Source organism: Arachis ipaensis, chromosome B10 (genome assembly GCF_059453495.1).
Source record: "Arachis ipaensis isolate K30076 ecotype BB chromosome B10, ASM5945349v1, whole genome shotgun sequence".
Classification (NCBI taxonomy): domain Eukaryota; kingdom Viridiplantae; phylum Streptophyta; class Magnoliopsida; order Fabales; family Fabaceae; genus Arachis; species Arachis ipaensis.
This window is the reverse complement of record NC_142435.1, coordinates 48322855-48346812: the sequence shown is the minus strand read 5'-3', so window position 1 is coordinate 48346812 and position 23958 is coordinate 48322855. Positions and strand designations below refer to the sequence as shown.

Below are 23958 nucleotides of genomic sequence, written 5' to 3'. Positions count from 1 at the left end.
GATTCCAATTGGGTGGCATGATGATGAGCGGATAATTTATACGCTTTTTGGCATTGTTTTTAGTATATTTTAGTTAGTTTTTATTAGTTTTTAAATAAAAATCATATTTTTGGACTTTACTATGAGTTTGTGTATTTTTCTATGATTTCAGGTATTTTTTGGCTGAAATTGAGGGACCTGAGCAAAAATCTGATTCAGAGGCTGAAAAAGGACTGCAGATGCTGTTGGATTCTGACCTCCCTGCACTCGAAGTGCATTTTTTGGAGTTACAGAAGCCCAATTGGTGTGATCTCAATTGCGTTAGAAAGTAGACATTCTAGGCTTTCCATCAATATATAATAGTCTATACTTTGCTCGCGATTTGATGGCCCAAACCGGCATTCCAAGTCATCATAGAAATTCTGCCGTCAAAACGCCAGAACTGGCATAAAAGCTAGAGTTAAACGCCCAAACTGGCACAAAAGCTGGCGTTTAACTCCAAGAAAAGCCTCTACACCTGAAAGCTTCAATTCTCAGCCCAAGCACACACCAAGTGGGCCCGAAAGTGGATTCTGCATCATTTACTCATTTCTGTAAACCCTAGGTTACTAGTTTTCTACAAATAGGACCTTTTGCTATTGTATTTTACACACTTGATCATACTTTTGATCTTGGCTCTTCTGGTTCCCTCTCTGGGGCCGAAGCCAATGATCACCATTATCACTTTTGTATTTGCAACGGTGGAGTTTCTACACACCATAGATTAAGGTGTGGAGCTCTACTATTCCTCATGAATTAATGCAAAGTACTATTATTTTTTTATTCAATTCACGCCTACTTCTTCTCTAAGATATACACTCGTTCTTCAACTTGATGAATGTGATGATCCGTGACACTCATTATCATTCACACCTATGAACGCGTGCCTGACAACCACTTCCGTTCTACTTGCAATAGCTTGAGTGCGTATCTCTTAGCCTCCTGGTTCATGACGCATGGTTGCCTCGCTTGACAACCGAGCCTTCCATTCCATGAGATCAGAGTCTTCGTGGTATAGGCTAGAATCAATTGGCAGCATTCCTGAGATTCGGAAAGTCTAAACCTTGTCTGTGGTATTCCGAGTAGGATCTGGGAAGGGATGACTGTGACGAGCTTCAAACTCGTGAGTGTTGGGCGTAGTGACAGACGCAAAAGGATCAATGGATCCTATTCTAACATGATCGAGAACCAACAGCTGATTAGCCGTGCAGTGACAGCGCATTTGGATCATTTTCACTGAGAGGACGGGAGGTAGCCATTGACAACGGTGAAACCCAACATAAGCTTGCCATGGAAAGGAGTATGAATGAGTGGAAGAAGGCAATAGGAACACAGAAATTCAGAAAGAACAAAGCATCTTCATACGCTTATCTGAAATTCTCACCAATGAATTACAGAAGTATCTCTATCCTATTTTATGTTTTATTCATCTTTTAATTATCAATTCTCCATAACCACTTCAATCTGCCTGACTGAGATTTACAAGATGACCATAGCTTGCTTCAAGCCGACAATCTCCGTGGGATCAACCCTTACTCACATAAGGTTTATTACTTGGACGACCCAGTGCACTTGCTGGTTAGTTGTGTGGAGTTGTGACAAAGAGTTGAGATTACAATTGTGCGTACCAAGCTGTTGGCGCCATTGATGATCACAATTTCGTGCACCAAGTTTTTGGCGCCGTTGTCGGGGATTGTTCGAGTTTGGGCAACTGATGGTTCAACTTGTTGCTTAGATTAGGTAATCTTATTTTATGTTTAAGATTTTTACTTTTTATTTTTGGAAAAAATTTTCAAAAATACAAAAAATACAAAAAAAATATTTCTATTCTGTTCTTCAGAGTTTTTAAGAGTGAATTCTAGAGTTTCATGATGATTTGTTGAAGTCTGGCTGGTTGTGAAACCATGTCTAAACTTTTGGACCGAGGTTTCAACTTATCATCACAAGAGCTTGTTGATTTCTATCAATTTTGCTGTTGAAAGTAATGATTTGCTAAAGCTTGGCTGGCCATTGGCCATGTCTAGTGTTTTGGACCGAAGCTTTCCCTGAAAGCTTTTTTGGCTAGTAAGCCATATCTAATTCCTGGACCGGAGTTTTAGACTAACATTGCATGCTCCTGGAATTTTTATTAAGAATTTTGAATCTCTTTATTTTCTTTTCCAAATAATTTTCGAAAAATCACAAAAATTTTATAAAATCTTAAAATCAAAAATATTTTATGTTTCTTGTTTGAGTCTAGCGTCTAATTTTAAGTTTGGTGTCAATTGCATTCTTCTAATTTTTGAAAATTACATGCATTATGTTCTTCATTGATCTTCAAGTTATTCTTGATGATTTCCTTGCTCTGATCTTTAATTTCTCTTGTTTTGTGTGTTTTGTTGTTTTTCATGTGCATTGTCAATTTGTTAGTGTCTCTAATATGAAAATTTCTAAGTTTGGTGTCTTGCATGCATTGTTTATTTGATCTTAGTTTTTCATGATTTAGTTTCATTTTGTTGTTATTCTCTAAAAATTCCAAAAATAAAATTTTTTCAAAACTATGTCTTTTCAAGTCAATAATACAGAGAATTGAAGATTTAGAACATGCAGCAGAGGAATTACACAGAAAAAGCTGGGCGTTCAAAACGCCCAGTGAAGAAGGAAAACTGGCGTTTAAACGCCAGCCAGGGTACCTGGCTGGGCGTTAAACGCCCAAAAAGGTAGCATTTTGGGTGTTAAACGCCAGAATGGATGCCATTCTGGGCGTTTAACTCCAGGAGGACACTAGAGGGAAGATTTTGTTTTTAATTCAAATCTTTTTCAAATTTTCATAATTTTTCAAAATCAAATTTTTTTCAAATCATATCTTTTCAATCATATCTTTTCAAAATCAATTTCCTTCCAATTTTTTATTATTACTATTTTCGAAAATTCTTGCTACAATTAATGATTTAATTCAAAATTTTCAAGTTGTTACTTGCCTATTAAAAAAGGATCAAATTTTAATTCTAGAATCATATCTTTTAATTTCCTGTTAGTCAAGTAATCAACTTTAATTTTAAAAAAAAATTCCTTTTTTGAATTGATTCTCAATCATATCTTCTCAATCATATCTTTTCAATCACATCGTTTTCAAAATTAATTTTCAATCATATCTTTTTTATTTCTAATTTTAAAATCTTTTTCAAAAATCACTTAATTTCTTTCCCAATCTTAATTTTCGAAAGTCATTTACCAAATTTTCAAAATTTCTTTTAATTATTTCAAAATCATTTTACTTTAATTTCGAAAATTCTTCCCCTCTTCTCACCTCCTTCTATTTATGGACTAACACTCCTCCTCAATGTACAATTCGAACTCTATCCCTCTTGATAAGTACGAATTCTTTCTTCTCTACCTTCTCCTTCTATTCTTCTTTACCTCTGACATCTCAAGGAATCTCTATACTTTAACATAGAGGATTCCATACCTTCTTCTCCTCTCTTTCCATATGAGCAGGAGCAAGGACAAGGGCATTCTTGTTGAAGCTGATCCTGAACCTGAAAGGACCTTGAAGAGAAAGCTAAGAGAAGCTAAAGTACAACTCTTTATAGAGGACCTAACAGAGCTTTTCAAACAAGAAGAAGCCATGACAACCGAAAACAACAACAATGCCAACAATGCAAGGAAGGTGCTTGGTGACTTTACTGCACCTACTCCCGACTTCTATGGGAGAAGCATCTCAATCCCTGCCATTGGAGCAAACAACTTTGAGCTTAAGCCTCAATTAGTTTATCTAATGCAACAGAATTGCAAGTTTTATGGACTTCCATTAGAAGATCCTCATCAGTTCTTAGCTGAATTCTTGCAAATTTGTGACACTGTCAAGACCAATGGGGTTGACCCTGAGGTCTACAGACTTATGCTCTTCCCTTTTGCTGTAAGAGACAGAGCTAGGATATGGTTGGATTCACAACCTAAAGAAAGCCTGAACTCTTGGGAAAAGCTAGTCAATGCCTTCTTGGCAAAATCCTTTCCACCTAAAAAATTGAGTAAGCTTAGAGTGGAAGTCCAAACCTTCAGACAGAAGGAAGGTGAATCACTCTATGAAGCTTGGAAAAGATACAAGCAATTGATCAAAAGGTGTCCTTCTAACATGCTTTCAGAGTGGAGTATCATAGGTATCTTCTATGATGGTCTTTCTGAACTGTCCAAGATGTCATTGGACAGCTCTGCTGGAGGATCTCTTTATCTGAAGAAGACGCCTGCAGAAGCTCAGGAACTCATTGAAATGGTTGCAAATAACCAATTCATGTACACTTTTGAAATGAATCCTGTGAATAATGGGACGAATCAGAAGAAAGGAGTTCTTGAGATTGACACTCTGAATGCCATATTGGCTCAAAAAAAAATATTGACTCAGCAAGTCAATATGATTTCTCAGAGTCTGTCTGGCATGCAAGCAGCAACAGGCAGTACCAAAGAAGCTTCATCTGAAGAAGAAGCTTATGATCCTGAGAATCCAGCAATGGAAGAGGTGAATTACATGGGAGAATCCTATGGAAACACCTATAATCCTTCATGGAGAAATCATCCAAACCTCTCATGGAAGGATCAACAGAGGCCGCAACAAGGCTTCAACAACAATAATGGTGGAAGAAATAGGTTTAGCAATGGCAAACCTTTTCCATCATCTTCTCAGCAACAAACAGAGAATTCTAAGCAGAGCCACTCTGACTTAGCAACTGTAGTCTCTGATCTAATTAAAACCACCCAAAGTTTCATGACTGAAACAAGGTCCTCCATTAGAAATTTGGTGGCACAAGTGGGTCAGCTGAGCAAGAAAGTTACTGAACTCCCTCCTAGTACTCTCCCAAGCAATACAGAAGAGAATCCAAAAGGAGAGTGCAAGGCCATCAACATAACCCACACGGCCGAACCTGGAGAGGAGGGAGAGGCAGTGATCTCCACTGAGGAAGACCTCAATGGACGTCCACTGGCTTCCAAGGAGTTCCCTAATGAGAAACCATGTGAATCTGAGGCTCACACTGAGACCATAGAGATTCTATTGAATTTACTTTTGCCATTCATGAGCTCTGATGAGTATTCTTCCTCTGAAGAGGATGAAGATGTTACTGAAGAGCAAGTTGCTAAGTACCTTGGAGCAATCATGAAGCTGAATGCCAAGTTATTTGGTAATGAGACTTGGGAGGATGAACCCCCTTGCTCACCAAAGAACTGGATGACTTGACTAGACAGAGATTACCTCAGAAGAGACAGGATCCTGAAAAGTTTTCGATACGTTGTACCATAGGCACCATAACCTTTGAGAAGGCTCTGTGTGACCTAGGGTCAAGCATAAACCTCATGCCTCTCTCTGTAATGGAGAAGCTAGGGATCCTTGAGGTACAAGCTGCAAGAATCTCTCTAGAGATGGTAGACAATTCCAGAAAACAAGCTTATGGACTTTTAGAGGATGTCTTGGTAAAGGTTGAGGAACACTACATCCCTGCTGATTTCATAGTCCTAGACAATGGGAAGTATATGGATGAATCCATCATCCTTGGCAGACCCTTCCTAGCCACAGCAAAAGCTGTGATTGATGTTGGCAGAGGAGAATTGGTCCTTCAAGTGAATGAGGACTCCCTTGTGTTTAAGGCTCAAGAATATCCCTCTGTAACCATGGAGAGGAAGCATGAAAAGCTTCTCTCAATGCAGAGTCAAACAAAACCCCCACATTCAAACTTTAAGTTTGATGTTGGGAGGCCACAACCAAACTCTGAGTTTGGTGTTGAGAGGCTATCATCATGCTCTGAGTATCTGTGAGGCTCCATGAGAGCCCACTGTCAAGCTACTAACATTAAAGAAGCGCTTTTTGGGAGGCAACTCAATTTTACTTGTCTATGTTAAATTTCTATTTTCCATTGTTATTTTATATTTTTTGTAGGTTGATGATCATGAAAAGTCACAAAAACAACTGAAAAAGCAAAAACAGAATGAAAAATAGTATTAAAAATAACACACCCTGGAGGAGAAGCCTACTGGCGTTTAAACGCTAGTAAGGGCAGCAGAATGGGCGTTAAACGCCCAGTCTGGCACCATTCTGGGCGTTTAACGCCAGAAAAGGGCACCAGACTGGCGTTTAACGCTAGAAAAGGGCAAGAAGCTGGTGTTAAACGCCAGAAATGGGCAGCAACCTGGCATTTAACACCAGGATTGGCAGCAAAGGGCATTTTGCAAGCCTAATTGGTGCAGGGATGAAAAATCCTTGACACCTCAGGATCTGTGGACCCCACAGGATCCCCACCAACCTCAACTCACTCTCTCCCTTCTTTACACCTTTTCATAATACTCTTCCCCAAATACCCTTCACCAATCAACTCAATACCTCTTCCCCAAAAACCCCTCACTATCAAATCTTACCCTCTTCTCCATAATCCCTTCACCAATCCACATCCATCCATCATAAACCTCACCTACCTCAATATTCAAATTCAAACCAATTTCCCTCCCAAACCTACCCATACATGGCCGAACCCTACCCCTCTCCCCACTCCTATATAAACCCATCTTCACTCCTTCATTTTCACACATCATAAACACTACTTCTCCCCCTTGACCGAACCACTAAACTCCCTCTATCTCCTTTATTTTTCTTCTTCTACTCTTTTCTTTCTTCTTTTGCTTGAAGACGAGCAAACCTTCTAAGTTTGGTATGGTAAAAGCGTTGCTTTTTATTTTTCTATAACCATTTATGGCACCAAAGGCCGGAGAAACCTCTAGAAAGAGGAAAGGGAAGGCAAAAGCTTCCATCTCCGAGTCATGAGTGATGGAGAGATTCATCTCAAGGGTACATCAAGACCACTTCTATGAAGTTATGGCCAAGAAGAAGGTGATCCTCGATGTCCCTTTCAAGCTCAAAAAGGGTGAATATCCGAAGATCCGACATGATATTCGAAGAAGAGATTGGGAAATTCTTACCAACCCCATTCAACAAGTCAGGACCTTAATGGTTCAAGAGTTCTATGCCAATGCATGGATCACCAAGAACCATGATCAAATTGTGAACCCGAACCCAAAGAATTGTCTTAAAATGGTTCGGGGGAAATACTTAGATTTCAGTCCGGAAAATGTTAGGTTGGCATTCAACTTGCCCATGATGCAAGAAGATGCACGCCCCTACACTAGAAGGGTTAACTTTGATCAAAGGTTGGACCAAGTCCTTATAGACATTTGTGAAGAGGGCGCTCAATGGAAGAGAGATTCAAGAGGGAAGCCGGTTCAACTAAGAAGGCATGACCTCAAGCCCGTGGCTAGGGGATGGTTGGAGTTCATCCAACACTCAATCATTCCCACTAGCAACCGGTCTGAAGTTACTATAGATCGGGCTATCATGATCCATAGCATCATGATTGGAGAGGAAGTAGAAGTTCATGAGGTTATATCCCTAGAACTCTACAAGGTGGTGGACAAGTCCTCTACTTTGGCAAGGTTAGCCTTCCCTCATCTCATTTGTCACCTATGCAATTCAGCTGGAATTGACATAGAGGAAGACATCCTCATTGATGAGGACAAGCCCATCACTAAGAAAAGGATGGGGCAAACAAGAGATCCCACTCACAGACAAGAGCATGAGGAAATTCCTCATCATGAAATCCCTGAGATGCCTCAAGGTATGCATTTTCCTCCACAAAACTATTGGGAGCAAATCAACACCTCCCTAGGAGAATTAAGTTCCAACATGAGACAACTAAGGGTAGAGCACCAAGAGCATTCCATCCTCCTCCATGAAATTATAGAACACCAAAAAGTCATGAGGGAGGAGCAACATAGGCAAGGAAGAGACATTGAGGAGCTAAAGCACTCCATAAGATCTTCAAGAGGAAGAACAAGCTGCCATCACTAAGGTTGACCCGTTCTTTAATCTTCTTGCTCTTATTTTTCTATTTTTCGAATTTTTATTCTTTATGTTTTTCTATGTTTGTGTCTTTATTACATGATCATTATTGTCTTAGAGTCTATGCCCTAAAGATATGAATGTCCTATGAATCCATCACCTTTCTTAAATGAAAAATGTTTTTAATTGCAAAAGAAAAAGAAATACATGAATTTCAAATTTTAAATAGTTTAATTATTTTGATGTGGTGGTAATACTTTTTGTTTTTCTGAATGAATGCTTGAACAGTGCATATTTTTTGAAATTCTTATTTATGAATGTTAAAATTGTTGGCTCTTGAAAGAATGATGGAAAAGGAGAAATGTTAGTTGATGATCTGAAAAATCATAAAAATGATTCTTGAAGCAAGAAAAAGCAGTGAAAAGCTTGCAAAAAAAAATTGGCGAAAAAAAAAAAGAGAAAAAGAAAGAAAAAGAAAAAGCAAGCAGAAAAAGCCAATAGCCCTTTAAACCAAAAGGCAAGGGTAAAATAAAAAGGATCCAAGGCTTTGAGCATTAGTGGATAGGAGGGCCCACAGGAATAAAATCCTGGCCTAAGCGGCTAAACCAAGTTGTCCCTAACCATGTGCTTGTGGCGTGAAGGTGTCAAGTGAAAACTTGAGACTGAGCGGTTAAAGTCGTGGTCCAAAGAAAAAAGAGTGTGCTTAAGAACCCTGGACACCTCTAATTGGGGACTCTAGCAAAGCTGAGTCACAATCTGAAAAGGTTCACCCAGTTATGTGTCTGTGGCATTTATGTATCCGGTGGTAATATTGGAAAACAAAATGCTTAGGGCCACGACCAAGACTCATAAAGTAGCTGTGTTCAAGAATCAACATACTGAACTAGGAGATTCAATAACACTATCTGCATTCTGAGTTCCTATAGAAGCCAATCATTCTGAATTTCAAGGGATAAAGTGAGATGCCAAAACTGTTCAAAAGCAAAAAGCTAATAGCCCCGCTCATATAATCAAGACTGATCTTCATAGATGTTTTTGGAATTCATAGTATATTCTATCCTTTTTATCCTATTTGATTTTTAGTTTCTTGGGGACAAGCAACAATTTAAGTTTGGTGTTGTGATGAGTGGATAATTTATACGCTTTTTGGCATTGTTTTTAGTATGTTTTTAGTATATTTTAGTTAGTTTTTATTATGTTTTTATTAGTTTTTAAATAAAAATCACATTTCTAGATATTACTATGAGTTTGTGTAATTTTTTCTGATTTCAGGTATTTTTTGGCTGAAATTGAGGGACCTGAGCGAAAATCTGATTCAGAGGCTGAAAAAGGACTGCAGATGCTGTTGGATTCTGACCTCCCTGCACTCGAAGTGGATTTTCTGGAGCTACAGAAGCCCAATTGGCGCGATCACAATTGCGTTGGAAAGTGGACATTCTGGGCTTTCCAGAAATATATAATAGTCCATACTTTGCCCGCGATTTGATGGCCCAAACTGGCGTTCCAAGTCAGCATAGAAATTCTGGCATCAAAACCCCAGAACTGGCATAAAAGCTGGAGTTAAATGCCCAAACTGGCACAAAAGCTGGCGTTTAACTCCAAGAAAAGCCTCTACACGTGAAAGCTTCAATGCTCAGCCCAAGCACACACCAAGTGGGCCCGGAAGTGGATTCTGCATCATTTACTCATTTTTGTAAACCCTAAGTTACTAGTTTTCTACAAATAGGACCTTTTGCTATTGTATTTTACACACTTGATCATTCTTTTGATCTTGGCTCTTCTGGTTCCCTCTCTGGGGCCGAAGCCAATGATCACCATTATCACTTTTGTATTTTCAATAGTGGAGTTTCTACACACCATAGATTAAGGTGTGGAGCTCTGCTGTTCCTCATGAATTAACGCAAAGTACTATTGTTTTTCTATTCAATTCATGCCTACTTCTTCTCTAAGATATACACTCGTTCTTCAACTTGATGAATGTGATGATCTGTGATACTCATCATCATTCACACCTATGAACGCGTGCCTGACAACCACTTCCGTTCTACTTACAATAGCTTGAGTGCATATCTCTTAGCCTCCTGGTTCATGACGCATGGTTGCCTCGCCTGACAATCGAGCCTTCCATTCCATGAGATCAGAGTCTTTGTGGTATAGGCTAGAATCAATTGGCAGCATTCCTGAGATCCGAAAAGTCTAAACCTTGTCTGTGGTATTCCGAGTAGGATCTGGGAACGGATGACTGTGACGAGCTTCAAACTCGCGCGTGTTGGGTGTAGTGACAGACGCAAAAGGATCAATGGATCCTATTCCAACATGATCGAGAACCAACAGCTGATTAGCCGTGTGGTGACAGCGCATTTGGACCATTTTCACTGAGAGGACAGGAGGTAGCCATTGACAACGGTGAAACCCAACATAAGCTTGCCATGGAAAGGAGTATGAATGAGTGGAAGAAGGCAATAGGAAAGCAGAAATTCAGAAAGAACAAAGCATCTTCATACGCTTATCTGAAATTCCACCAATGAATTACAGAAGTATCTCTATCATATTTTATGTTTTATTCATCTTTTAATTATCAATTCTCCATAACCACTTGAATCTGCCTGACTGAGATTTACAAGATGACCATAGCTTGCTTCAAGCTGACAATCTCCGTGGGATCGACCCTTACTCACGTAAAGTTTATTACTTGGACGACCCAGTGCACTTGCTGGTTAGTTGTGTGGAGTTGTGACAAAGAGTTGAGATTATAATTGTGCGTACCAAGCTGTTGGCGCCATTGATGATCACAATTTCGTGCACCACATGACTTTAGAATTCTCAATTAAGCATCCAAACATTCTCATAGACCCAGAATTTGGTTCTACACCAACCATTGCTATTCAACTTCGAGCATGCAACCATCATGAACCTAGAGTGATGTTTCCAACCACTACACAACTCTCTCCTACTCTTAATTCCACAAAGAGCTCTAAGTTGACCATCTTTTTCAATCAAACCATATTCAAGTGAGAAAGTAAAGCTTAGGGATAGAAATTTTACCCACTTGAATGTTGTGTTGGATGGTGACTTAGGAAGGGGGACCTCTCCACACTTAGCCAATGCGAGGTCTACGCCCTTGTGCTCCTTCTTGACTACCTCCACCTCTTTGCAAGTTTTTTCAACTTCAACCTCTTCCTCTTGGTAGCTTCCTTCCAATTCAATCTTTTCTTCATTTCTTACCAATGGCATGGGAGGTTGTGCATCTTCTTATTTGATCTCAATTTCAAGCCAAATGGGAGAGGATTCAATTGTAGATAGGAACTCCTCAATGATTGAATCCATCTCTTGATCAACCTCTTCAAAGTCTTCAATCATGATATGCTTTGGAGGTTGTACACCCTCCTCAACATCAATATCAAGCTTCTTGAAAGAGGGCTCTATGACTTCACATTCCCATAGACTTCCAACATCTCCTAAGGCTTCAACCACTTCTTCCGGCTCAATTATCTCGACTTTCTCCCCTTGTGGCAATCCTTATTTCAACCCTTCTTCTACACCTTGAAGCTCTAAACTCACTCCCTCACTATGCTCCTTGATTGCTTCTCCACATTCAATAATGGGAGTTTTTTGATCGCATAGGCTTAGGCCGGAGGAGACCATGTTGTAAACGGCTTCCGCTATGGTAGCTATCTTGGCTTCTAACTTCTTGAACTCCTTTTGGTTCTCTTCTTGCCTTTGGATGTAAGAACTAATACATTCTTGAAGAGAATCATCCATTGGAGGTGGTGTGGAAAAAGAAGGTTCATTGTTTGTGAGGGAGGTTTCATAATTTGAAGTTGGTTCATCTTGGAAAGGGTATAGAGATGGTTTATAGTGAGGTGGTTCTTGAGAGTAATTTTGTTGGAATGGTGGTGGTTCCATGTATAGTTCATATGGTTCATAAGGTGGTTAGTATGGTGGATAAGGATTAGGGTCATAATGAGGTGTTTGGTGGTATGGGGGCTTGTGAGTAAGGTGGTTCAAAGTCATATTGAGGGGGTGGTTCATAGGCATGTGGTGGTGGTTATTGACAATCACAATAAGGGTCACCATATCCATTAGATTGATATGCATTAGGATTAGGATTATACCCATAAGAATCCGGAGGTTGTTGTTGCCAATAAGGTTGATCAATCCCTTGAGGCTCCTCTCATATTTGATTGTTCCATCCTTGATGCACATCCTCATTGTAGCTCCCATTTCATACAATATAATTTGAGCCAAACTCAGAGCCAAAGTGATGAGAATTTATAGTAGCAAATAAAAACAAAATCTAACAAAATAAGAAACAAAGTCCTAAAGCTAACAAAAACTAACAAATAAGCAAAAAGGCAAACATATTCACAATATTCACAATAGCCAATAATATAACACCATTGTAACTCCCTGGCAACGGCGCCATTAATTTGATGGCAAGAATCGTGTTGGTTTGGAATTTCTCTTATAGAAAGAAGAATTTTGTTGTAAGCATAGCTCCAAATATACAAACAACTCTCACATTAAATTAAAATATGGTTTTCTCACATGTACAAACCCCAATGAAAATTAACCAAAGTATTTAGACTCCGGATCATCTCACAAGGAATTGCAATGAAGTGGTCAATTATTGGCTATGAAGGTGCAAGGGGTTTGGTTTGGTAGAAAGACGAGAAATTAAATGGGCAAGAAAAGTAAATCAAGCAAATATTTAAAGAAGACAAGTAATAAAGAGAGACATTTATGGCAAGGTTTGAGATCATAGGCTTTCTATCCTAGTCATTAATCATAACAATAATTAACAAGAATTTATCTTATTTCGTCATCTCCAACATTGGAAGAAGGTATAAGTTATCTTCCATGAGAGAAAGTCAAACAAGACTACTTAATCTCAATCCAAATGTCCTAATCAACTCACTAATTGAATTAGCAAAAGATTAGCGTCATTGAAAATGATATTAACTAACAACTCTAGATCACCAATATAAATTGGGTATTAATGACTCAGGATTGCCCAATTACTCTTCCCAAGCCAAGAATGCCCAAAATCTACTCTAAAGACCAACCAAGCATTTTATCCAACACTTGGAAGGCATTGATCAGCGGATAATTTATACGCTTTTTGACATTGTTTTTAGTATATTTTTAGTAGAATCTAGTTATTTTTAGGGATGTTTTCATTAGTTTTTATGTTAAATTCACATTTCTGGACTTTACTATGAGTTTGTGTGTTTTTCTGTGATTTCAGGTATTTTCTGGCTGAAATTGAGGGACTTGAGCAAAAATCAGATTCAGAGGTTGAAGAAGGACTGCTGATGCTGTTGGATTCTAACTTCCCTGCACTCAAAGTAGATTTTCTGGAGCTACAGAACTCGAAATGGCGCGCTTCTAATTGCGTTGGAAAGTAGACATCCAGGGCTTTCCAGCAATGTATAATAGTCCATACTTTGCCCAAGTTTAGACGACGCAAACTGGCGTTCAACGCCAGCTCTCTGCCCAATTCTGGCGTCCAGCGCCAGAAACAAGTTGCAAAGTGGAGTTCAACACCCAAACTGGCATAAAAGCTGGCGTTCAACTCCAAGAATGACCTCTCCACGTGTAGACTTCAAGCTCAGCCCAAGCACACACCAAGTGGGCCCCGGAAGTGGATTTATGCATCAATTACTTACTTCTGTAAACCCTAGTAGCTAGTTTATTATAAATAGGACCTTTCACTATTGTATTAGACATCTTTTGAACCATCTTTGGATCATTTTTATATCTTTGGATGCCTGGTTCTTAGATCAGGGGGGCTGGCCATTCGGCCATGCCTGGACTTTTCACTTATGTAATTTCAACGGTAGAGTTTCTACACTCCATAGATTAAGGTGTGGAGCTCTGCTGTTCCTCAAAGATTAATGCAAAGTACTACTGTTTTCTATTCAATTCATCTTGTTTCGCTTCTAAGATATTCATTCGCACTTCACCTGAATGTGATGAACGTGACAATCATCATCATTCCCTATGAACGCGTGCCAGACAACCACTTCCGTTCTACATTAGATTGAATGAGTATCTCTTAGATCTCTTAATCAGAATCTTCGTGGTGTAAGCTAGAATGATGGCGGCATTCAAGAGAATCCGGAAAGTCTAAACCTTGTCTGTGGTATTCCGAGTAGGATTCAATGATTGAATGACTGTGACGAGCTTCAAACTCGCGAGTGCTGGGCGTAGTGACAGACGCAAAAGGAGGGTGAATCCTATTCCAGCATGATCAGGAACCTCAGATGATTAGCCGTGCTGTGACAGAGCATTTGGACCATTTTCACAAGAGGAGGGGATGTAGCCACTGACAACGGTGATGTCCTTGCATAAAGCCAGCCATGGAAAGCATTAAGACTGATTGGATGAAGACAGCAGGAAAGGAGATGTTCAGAGGAACGAAAGCATCTCTATGCGCTTATCTGAAATTCTTACCAATGATTTACATAAATATTTCTATCCCTCTTTTATTATTTAATTTCAAAAACCCCATTACTATTTTATATCCGCCTGACTGAGATTTACAAGGTGACCATAGCTTACTTCATACCAACAATCTCCGTGGGATTCGACCCTTACTCACGTAAGGTATTACTTGGACGACCCAGTGCACTTGCTGGTTAGTTGTGCGAAGTTGTGAACCATGGTATTGGCATCATGTTTTTGGCGCCATTACCAGGGAAAGAAAGAGCAATGAATTTTACATAATCAAGGTGTAATCACAATTTCTGCGCACCAAGTTTTTGGCACCGTTGCCGGGGATTGTTCGAGTTTGGACAACTGACGGTTCATCTTGTTGCTTAGATTAGGTAATTTTCTTTTTGTTTTGTTTTCAAAAATCTTTCAAAAATTTTCTCCTTTGTTTTCGAAAAAAATTTTTAAAATAAAAATGTTTTCAAAAAAAATATATTTTTCTTCAGAATTTTTAAGAATGAATTCTAGTGTTTCATAAATCATGTCGAAGCCTGGTTGGCTGTAAAGCCACGACTGTAGGGCATGTTAGACGTGTCATGTCTGGATTACATACTAAAGCTTGGCTGGCTATTAAGCCATGCCTGACCCCTTGATTGGAGCTTTAGTTTAAAGAGCATAAGATTCCTGGAATTCATATTAAAAATTTTGGAATCCTTATTTTTCTTTTTCAAATAATTTTCGAAAAAAAATCCAAAAAAATTTAGAAAATCATAAAAATCAAAAAAATATTTTTGTTGTGTTTTTTTGTTTGAGTCATGTGTCATGTTAAAAGTTTGGTGTCAATTGCATACTCATCTTGCATTTTTCGAAAATAATTATGCATTCATAGTGTTCTTCATGATCTTCAAGTTGTTCTTGGTAAGTCTTCTTGTTTTATCTTTGCATTTGCATGTTTTGTGTCTTTTCTTGTTTTTCATATGCATTCTTGAATTCTTAGTGTCTAAGCATTAAATAATTCTAAGTTTGGTATCTTGCATGTTTTCTTTGCATTAAAAATTTTTCAAAAATATGTTCTTGATGTTCATCATGATCTTCATAGTGTTCTTGGTGTTCATCTTGACATTCATAGCATTCTTGCATGCATCACATGTTTTGATCCATAACTTTCATGCATTGCATCATTTTTCTTGTTTTTCTCTCTCATCATAAAAATTCAAAAATAAAAAAAAAATATCTTTCCCTTTTTCTCTCATCAAATTCGAAAATTTGGATTGACTTTTTCAAAAATTTTTAAAATCAAGTTGTTTCTTATGAGTCAAATCAAATCTTCAATTTGAAAATCTTATCTTTTTCAAAATCTTTTTCAAAAATCAAATCTTTTTCAAATTTCTTAGTTATTTTCGAAAATTCCAAAAATATTTTTCAAAAATATTTTTTCTTATTTTTATATCAAATTTTCGAAAATAACATCATCAATTAATGTTTTGATTCAAAAATTTCAAGTTTGTTACTTACTTGTTAAGAAAGATTCAAACTTTAAGTTCTAGAATCATATCTTATGATCTCTTGTGAATCAAGTCATTAATTGTGATTTTAAAATTTAAATCTTTTTCAAAAACTAATTTCTATCATATCTTTTCAAAAATATCTTCTTATCTTATCTTTTTCAAAAATTTGATTTCAAAATACTTTTTCTACCTTCCTAACTTCTTATCTTTTCAAAATTTGTTTCAACTAACTAACTAACTTTTTGTTTGTTTCTTATCTTTTTCAAAACTACCTAACTAACTCTCTCTCTCTAATTTTCGAAAATATCTCCCTCTTTTTCAAAAATTCTTTTTAATTAACTAATTATTTTACTCTTTGATTTTAAAAATTTTCGAAAATTACTAACCTTTTTCAAAAACTATTTTCGAAAATCACTAACTCTTTTTTAAAAATTATTTTCGAAAATCCTCTCCCTCTCTCATCTTATTCTATTTATTTTTTCATCTACTAACATCTCTTCCTCACATCACTCACCAAATTCGAGCCCCCTCTTCTATCTGTGTTCGAATTTTTCTTCTTCTCTTCTTCTGCTAACAATAAGGAACCTCTTTACTGTGACATAGAGGATTCCTCTTCTTTTCTTGTTCTGTTCTCTTTCTTATGAGCAGGAACAAAGAAAAAGGCATTCTTGTTGAAGCTGATCCAGAACCTGAAAGGACTCTGAAGAGGAAACTAAGAGAAGCTAAATTACAACAATCCAGTGACAACCTTATTGATAATTTCGAACAAGTAAAGGAGATGGCAGCCGAACCCAACAACAATAATGTAAGGAGAATGCTTGGTGACTTTACTGCACCTAATTCCAATTTACATGGAAGAAGCATCTCCATTCCTACCATTGGAGCAAACAATTTTGAGCTGAAACCTCAACTAGTTTCTTTGATGCAGCAGAACTGCAAGTTTCATGGACTTCCATCTGAAGATCCTTTTCAGTTCTTAACTGAATTCCTGCAGATCTGTGATACTATTAAGACTAATGGAGTAGATCCTGAAGTCTACAGGCTCATGCTTTTCCCTTTTGCTGTAAGAGACAGAGCTAGAGTGTGGTTGGACTCTCAACCCAAAGACAGCCTGAACTCTTGGGATAAGCTGGTCACGGCTTTCTTAGCCAAGTTCTTTCCTCCTCAAAAGCTGAGCAAGCTTAGAGCTGATGTTCAAACCTTTAGACAGAAAGAAGGTGAATCTCTCTATGAAGCTTGGGAAAGATACAAGCAGCTGACCAAAAAGTGTCCTTCTGACATGCTTTCAGAATGGACCATCCTGGATATATTCTATGATGGTTTATCTGAGCTATCAAAAATGTCATTGGATACTTCTGCAGGTGGATCCATTCACCTAAAGAAAACACATGCAGAAGCTCAAGAACTCATTGACATGGTTGCTAATAACCAGTTTATGTACACTTCTGAGAGGAATCCTGTGAATAATGGGACGCCTATGAAGAAAGGAGTTCTTGAAATTGATACTCTGAATGCCATATGGGCTCAGAATAAAATATTGACTCAGCAAGTCAATATGATTTCTCAGAGTCTGAATGGAATGCAAGCTGCATCCAACAGTACTCAAGAGGCATCTTCTGAGGAAGAAGCTTATGATCCTGAGAACCCTGCAATAGCAGAGTTAAAATACATGGGTGAACCATATGGAAACACCTTTAATCCATCATGGAGAAATCATCCAAATCTCTCATGGAAGGATCAACGGCCTCAACAAGGCTTTAATAATGGTGGAAGAAACAGGTTTAACAATAATAAACCTTTTCCATCATCCACTCAGCAACAGACAGAGAACTCTGAACAAAATACTTCTAATTTAGCAAACTTAGTCTCTGATCTATCTAAGGCCACTGTAAGTTTCATGAATGAAACAAGGTCTTCCATTAGAAATTTGGAAGCACAAGTGGGCCAGCTGAGTAAAAGGATCACTGAAATCCCTCCTAGCACTCTCCCAAGCAATACAGAAGAAAATCCAAAAGGAGAGTGCAAGGCCATTGACATAACCAAAATGGCCGAACCCAATGAGGGAGAAGAGGACGTGAATCCCAAGGAGGAAGACCTCCTGGGACATCCAGTGATCAATAAGGAGTTTCCCTCTGAGGAACCAAAGGAATCTGAGACTCATCTAGAGACCATAGAGATTCCATTGAACCTCCTTATGCCATTCATGAGCTCTGATGAGTATTCCTCTTCTGAAGAGAATGAGGATGCTACTGAAGAGCAAACTGCAAAGTTTCTTGGTGCAATCATGAAGCTGAATGCCAAATTATTTGGTATTGAAACTTGGGAAGATGAACCTCCCTTGTTCACCAATGAACTAAGTGATCTGGATCAACTGACATTGCCTCAGAAGAGACAGGATCCTGGAAAGTTCATAATACCTTGTACCATAGGCACCATGATCTTTAAGGCTCTGTGTGACCTTGGTTCAGGGATAAACCTCATGCCCCTCTCTGTAATAGAGAAACTGGGAATCTATGGGGTGCAAGCTGCTAAAATCTCATTAGAGATAGCAGATAATTCAAGAAAATAGGCTTATAGACAAGTAGAGGACGTATTAGTAAAGGTTGAAGGCCTTTACATCCCTGCTGATTTCATAGTCTTAGATACTGGAAAGGAAGAGGATGAATCCATCATCCTAGGAAGACCTTTTCTAGCCATAGCAAGAGCTGTGATTGATGTGGACAGAGGAGAATTGATCCTTCAATTGAATAAGGACAACCTTGTGTTTACAACTCAAGGATCTCTCTCTGCATCCATGGAGAGGAAGTAGAAAAAGCTTCTCTCAAAGCAGAGTCAAACAAAGCCCCCACAGTCAAACTCTAAGTTTGGTGTTGGAGAGTCTCAAAAATGCTCTGAACATCTGTAAGCTCCATGAGAGCCCACTGTCAAGCTATTGACATTAAAGAAGCGCTTGTTGGGAGGCAACCCAATTTTTATTTATCTAACTATATTTTTTTCTTAGTTATATGTATTTATAGGTTCATGATCATGTGGAGTCACAAAATAAATATAAAAATTGAAAACGGAATCAAAAACAGCAGAAGAAAAATCACACCCTGGAGGAAGACCTTACTGGCGTTTAAACGCCAGTAAGAAGCATGTTTTGGGCGTTCAACGCCAGAACAGAGCATGGTTCTGGCGCTGAACGCCAGAAATGGGCAGCATCTGGGCGTTTGAACGCCAGAAATGCACCCTGGAGAAGAGCTGGCGCTGAACGCCCAGAACAAGCATGGTTCTGGCGTTCAACGCCAGAAATGGGCAACAAATTGGCGTTGAACGCCCAAAATGGGCACCAACCTGGCGCTGAACACCCAGAGTTGTGTGCAAGGGCATTTTACATGCCTAATTTGGTGCAAGGTTGTAAATCCTTGAACACCTCAGGATCTGTGGACCCCACAGGATCATCTCAGGATCTGTGGACCCCACAGGATCCCTACCTACCTCCACTCATTTCTTCTCACCCCTCTTTCACAAAATCCCATAAACACTCTTCCCCAAAACCCTTCACCAATCACCTCAATCTCTCTTCCCCATCACCTCTTCACCACTCACATCCATCCACTATTCCCCATAAACCTACCTCATAAACTCCACATACCTTCAAAATTCAAAATCAATTTCCCACCCAAACCCACCCTAAATGGCCGAACCTTCACCCACCTCCCATCCCTATATATAACCCTCCATTCTTCCTCATTTTCACACAACACAAGCCTCTCTTCTCTTCTTGGCCGAAACACAACCCCCTCTCCCTTTCCTCCATTTCTTCTTCTTCTTCATCTATTTTTTCTTCTCTTGCTCGAGGGTGAGCAAACTTCTAAGTTTGGTGTGGTAAAAGCATAAGCTTTTTGTTTTTCCATTACCATTGATGGCACCTAAGACCGGAGAATCCTCTAGAAAAGGAAAAGGGAAGACAAAAGCTTCCACCTCCGAGTCACGGGAGATGGAAAGGTTCATCTCCAAAGCCCATCAAGACCACTTCTATGATGTTGTGGCCAAGAAGAAGGTGATCCCTGAGGTCCCTTTCAAACTCAAAAGAAATGAGTATCCGGAGATCTGACATGAAATTCAAAGAAGAGGTTGGGAAGTTCTAACAAATCCCATCCAACAAGTCGGCATTCTAATGGTTCAAGAGTTCTATGCCAATGCATGGATCACCAAGAACCATGATCAAAGTAAGAACCCAGATCCAAAGAACTATGTTACAATGGTTCGGGGGAAATACTTGGATTTTAGTCTGGAAAATGTGAGGTTGGCATTTAACTTGCCTATGATGCAAGGAGATGAACGCCCCTACACTAGAAGGGTCAACTTTAATCAAAGGTTGGACCAAGTCCTCATGGACATATGTGTGGAAGGAGCTCAATGGAAGATTGACTCCAAAGGCAAGCCGGTTCAACTAAGAAGATTGGACCTCAAGCCTGTGGCTAGAGGATGGTTGGAATTCATCCAATGCTCCATCATCCCCACTAGCAACCGATCTGAAGTTACTGTGGATCGGGCCATCATGATTCATAGCATCATGATTGGAGAGGAAATAGAAGTTCATGAAGTCATCTCCCTTGAACTCTACAAAATAGCCGAAAAGTAATCCCCCATGGCAAGGCTAGCCTTTCCACATCTTATTTGCCATCTATGTTACTCAGCTGGAGCTTTCATAGAAGGAGACATTCTTATTAAGGAAGAGAAGCCCATCACTAAGAAAAAGATGGAGCAAGCAAGAGAGCCCATTCATGGAGCTCAAGAGGCGCAAGAAGCTCATCACCATGAGATCCCGAAAATGCCTCAAATGCATTTTCCTCCACAAAACTATTGGGAGCAAATCAACACCTCCCTAGGAGAATTAAGTTCCAACATGGGACAACTAAGGGTGGAACATCAAGAGCACTCCATCATCCTTCATGAAATAAGAGATGATCAAAAAGCAATGAGGGAGGAGCAACAAAGACAAGGAAGAGACATAGAAGAGATCAAGGACATCATTGGTTCCTCAAGAAGGAAACGCCACCATCACTAAGGTGGACTCATTCCTTGTTCTTACATTCTCTGTTTTTCGTTTTCTATGTTAAGTGCTTATCTATGTTTGTGTCTTCATTACATGATCATTAGTAGTTAGTAACTATGTCTTAAAGTTATGAATGTCCTATGAATCCATCACCTCTCTTAAATGAAAAATGTTTTAATTCAAAAGAACAAGAAGTACACGAGTTTCGAATTTATCCTTGAACTTAGCTTAATTATATTGATGTGGTGACAATGCTTCTTGTTTTCTGAATGTATGCTTGAACAGTGCATATGTCTTTTGAAGTTGTTGTTTAAGAATGTTAAATATGTTGGCTCTTGAAAGAATGATGACTAGGAGACATGTTATTTGATAATCTGAAAAATCATAAAAATGATTCTTGAAGCAAGAAAAAGCAGCAAAGAACAAAGCTTGCAGAAAAAAAAAATAGGCGAAAAAAAAATAATAAGAAAGAAAAAGCAAGCAGAAAAAGCCAAACCTCTTAAAACCAAAAGGCAAGGGCAAATAAAAAGGATCCCAAGGCTTTGAGCATCATTGGATAGGAGGGCCTAAAGGAATAAAATCTTGGTCTAAGCGGCTAAACCGAGCTGTCCCTAACCATGTGCTTGTGGCGTGTAGGTGTCAAGTGAAAACTTGAGACTGAGCGGTTAAAGTCAAGGTTCAAAGCAAAAAAAGAGTGTGCTTAAGAACCCTGGACACCTCTAATTGGGGACTTTAGCAAAGCTGAGTCACAATCTGAAAAGGTTCACCCAATTATGTGTCTGTGGCATTTATGTATCCGGTGGTAATACTGGAAAACAAAGTGCTTAGGGCCACGGCCAAGACTCATAAAATAGCTGTGTTCAAGAATCATCATACTGAACTAGGAGAATCAATAACACTATCTGAACTCTGAGTTCCTATGGATGCCAATCATTCTGAACTTCAATGGATAAAGTGAGATGCCAAAACTATTCAAGAGGCAAAAAGCTACAAGTCCCGCTCATCTGATTGAAGCTATGTTTCATTGATAGTTTGGAATTTATAGTATATTCTCTTCTTTTTATCCTATTTGATTTTCAGTTGCTTGGGGACAAGCAACAATTTAAGTTTGGTGTTGTGATGAGTGGATAATTTATACGCTTTTTGACATTGTTTTTAGTATGTTTTTAGTAGAATATCTAGTTACTTTTAGGGATGTTTTCATTATTTTTTATGTTAAATTCACATTTCTGGACTTTACTATGAGTTTGTGTGTTTTTCTGTGATTTCAGGTATTTTCTGGCTGAAATTGAGGGACTTGAGCAAAAATCAGATTCAGAGGTTGAAGAAGGACTGCTGATGCTGTTAGATTCTGACCTCCCTGCAATCAAAGTGGATTTTCTGGAGCTACAGAACTCGAAATGGCGCGCTTTTAATTGCGTTGAAAAGTAGACATCCAGGGCGTTCCAGCAATGTATAATAGTCCATACTTTGCCCAAGTTTAGACGACGCAAACTGGCGTTCAACGCCAGCTCTCTGCCCAATTCTGGCATCCAGCGCCAGAAACAAGTTGCAAAGTGGAGTTCAATGCCGAAACTGGCACAAAAGCTGGCGTTCAACTCCAAGAATGACCTCTCCACGTGTAGACTTCAAGCTCAGCCCAAGCACACACCAAGTGGGCCCCAGAAGTGGATTTATGCATCAATTACTTACTTCTGTAAACCCTAGTAGCTAGTTTATTATAAATAGGACCTTTCACTATTGTATTAGATATCTTTTGAACCATCTTTGGATCATTTTTATATCTTTGGATGCCTGGTTCTTAGATCAGGGGGGCTGGCCATTCGGCCATGCCTGGACTTTTCACTTATGTAATTTTAACGGTAGAGTTTCTACACTCCATAGTTTAAGGTGTGGAGCTCTGCTGTTCCTCAAAGATTAATGCAAAGTACTACTGTTTTCTATTCAATTTATCTTGTTTAGCTTCTAAGATATTCATTCGCACTTCAATTTTTCTGTGGTATTCCAAGTAGGATTCAATGATTGAATGACTGTGACGAGCTTCAAACTCGCGAGTGCTGGGCGTAGTGATAGACGCAAAAGGAGGGTGAATCCTATTCTAGCATGATTGGGAACCTCAGATGATTAGCCGTGCTGTGACAGAGCATTTGGACCATTTTCACAAGAGGAGGGGATGTAGCCACTGACAACGGTGATGCCCTTGCATAAATCCAGCCATGGAAAGGAGTAAGACTGATTGGATGAAGACAGCAGGAAAGCAGAGGTTCAGAGGAACGAAAGCATCTCTATGCGCTTATCTGAAATTCTCATCAATGATTTACATAAGTATTTCTATCCCTCTTTTATTATTTAATTTCAAAAACCCCATTACTATTTTATATCCGCCTGACTGAGATTTACAAGGTGACCATAGCTTGCTTCATACCAACAATCTCCGTGGGATTCGACCCTTACTCACGTAAGGTATTACTTGGATGACCCAGTGCACTTGCTGGTTAGTTGTGTGAAGTTGTGAACCATGGTATTGGCATCATATTTTTGGCGCCATTACCAGGGAAAGAAAGAGCAATGAATTTTACATAATCAAGGTGTAATCACAATTTCTGCGCACCAGGCATAAAAGGAAAGCATAGTAAAAATGCAAGAATAATAAATCTACTAACTACCAATTGCAAGGAAAGTAAATCAACAACTCAAATCATCAATAAAAGAACATCAAACATTAGATTTCATTAAATGTAAACAAATTCAACATGAGCATTCATAAACATAAAAGAGACATAAAAGTAAAATTAACAAGAGAACTAAGAAGAATAGATTAGTAGAACAAGAAATTGTAAAGGAAATAAGATGAGAACATGGAATTAAGCCTAGATCTAAGATGGATTAACCTAACCTAATTCTAGAGAGAAGAGGGAGCTTCTCTCTCTAGAAACTAACCTACATGATGCTAATGCTACAAACAATTGCTCCCCCCTTACCCAAGCTTGAATTCTGCATGAAATAACATCAGAAATGAGTTGGTTTGGGCCCAAAGTGCTTCAGAAATCGCCCCAAGTGATTTCATCTTTAGTGGGCCACGAGCAGCATCGGCACGC

The 23958-nt window shown here is 38.8% G+C and overlaps 1 non-coding gene across 1 annotated transcript; it reads right to left on the bottom strand.

Moving 5' to 3' along the window:
* Positions 1–16993: 16993 nt before the first annotated feature.
* Positions 16994–17101, bottom strand: LOC148579956 (small nucleolar RNA R71). Its single transcript, XR_015897902.1, has one exon. It is a non-coding gene; the product is annotated as a small nucleolar RNA R71 (small nucleolar RNA).
* Positions 17102–23958: the final 6857 nt, after the last annotated feature.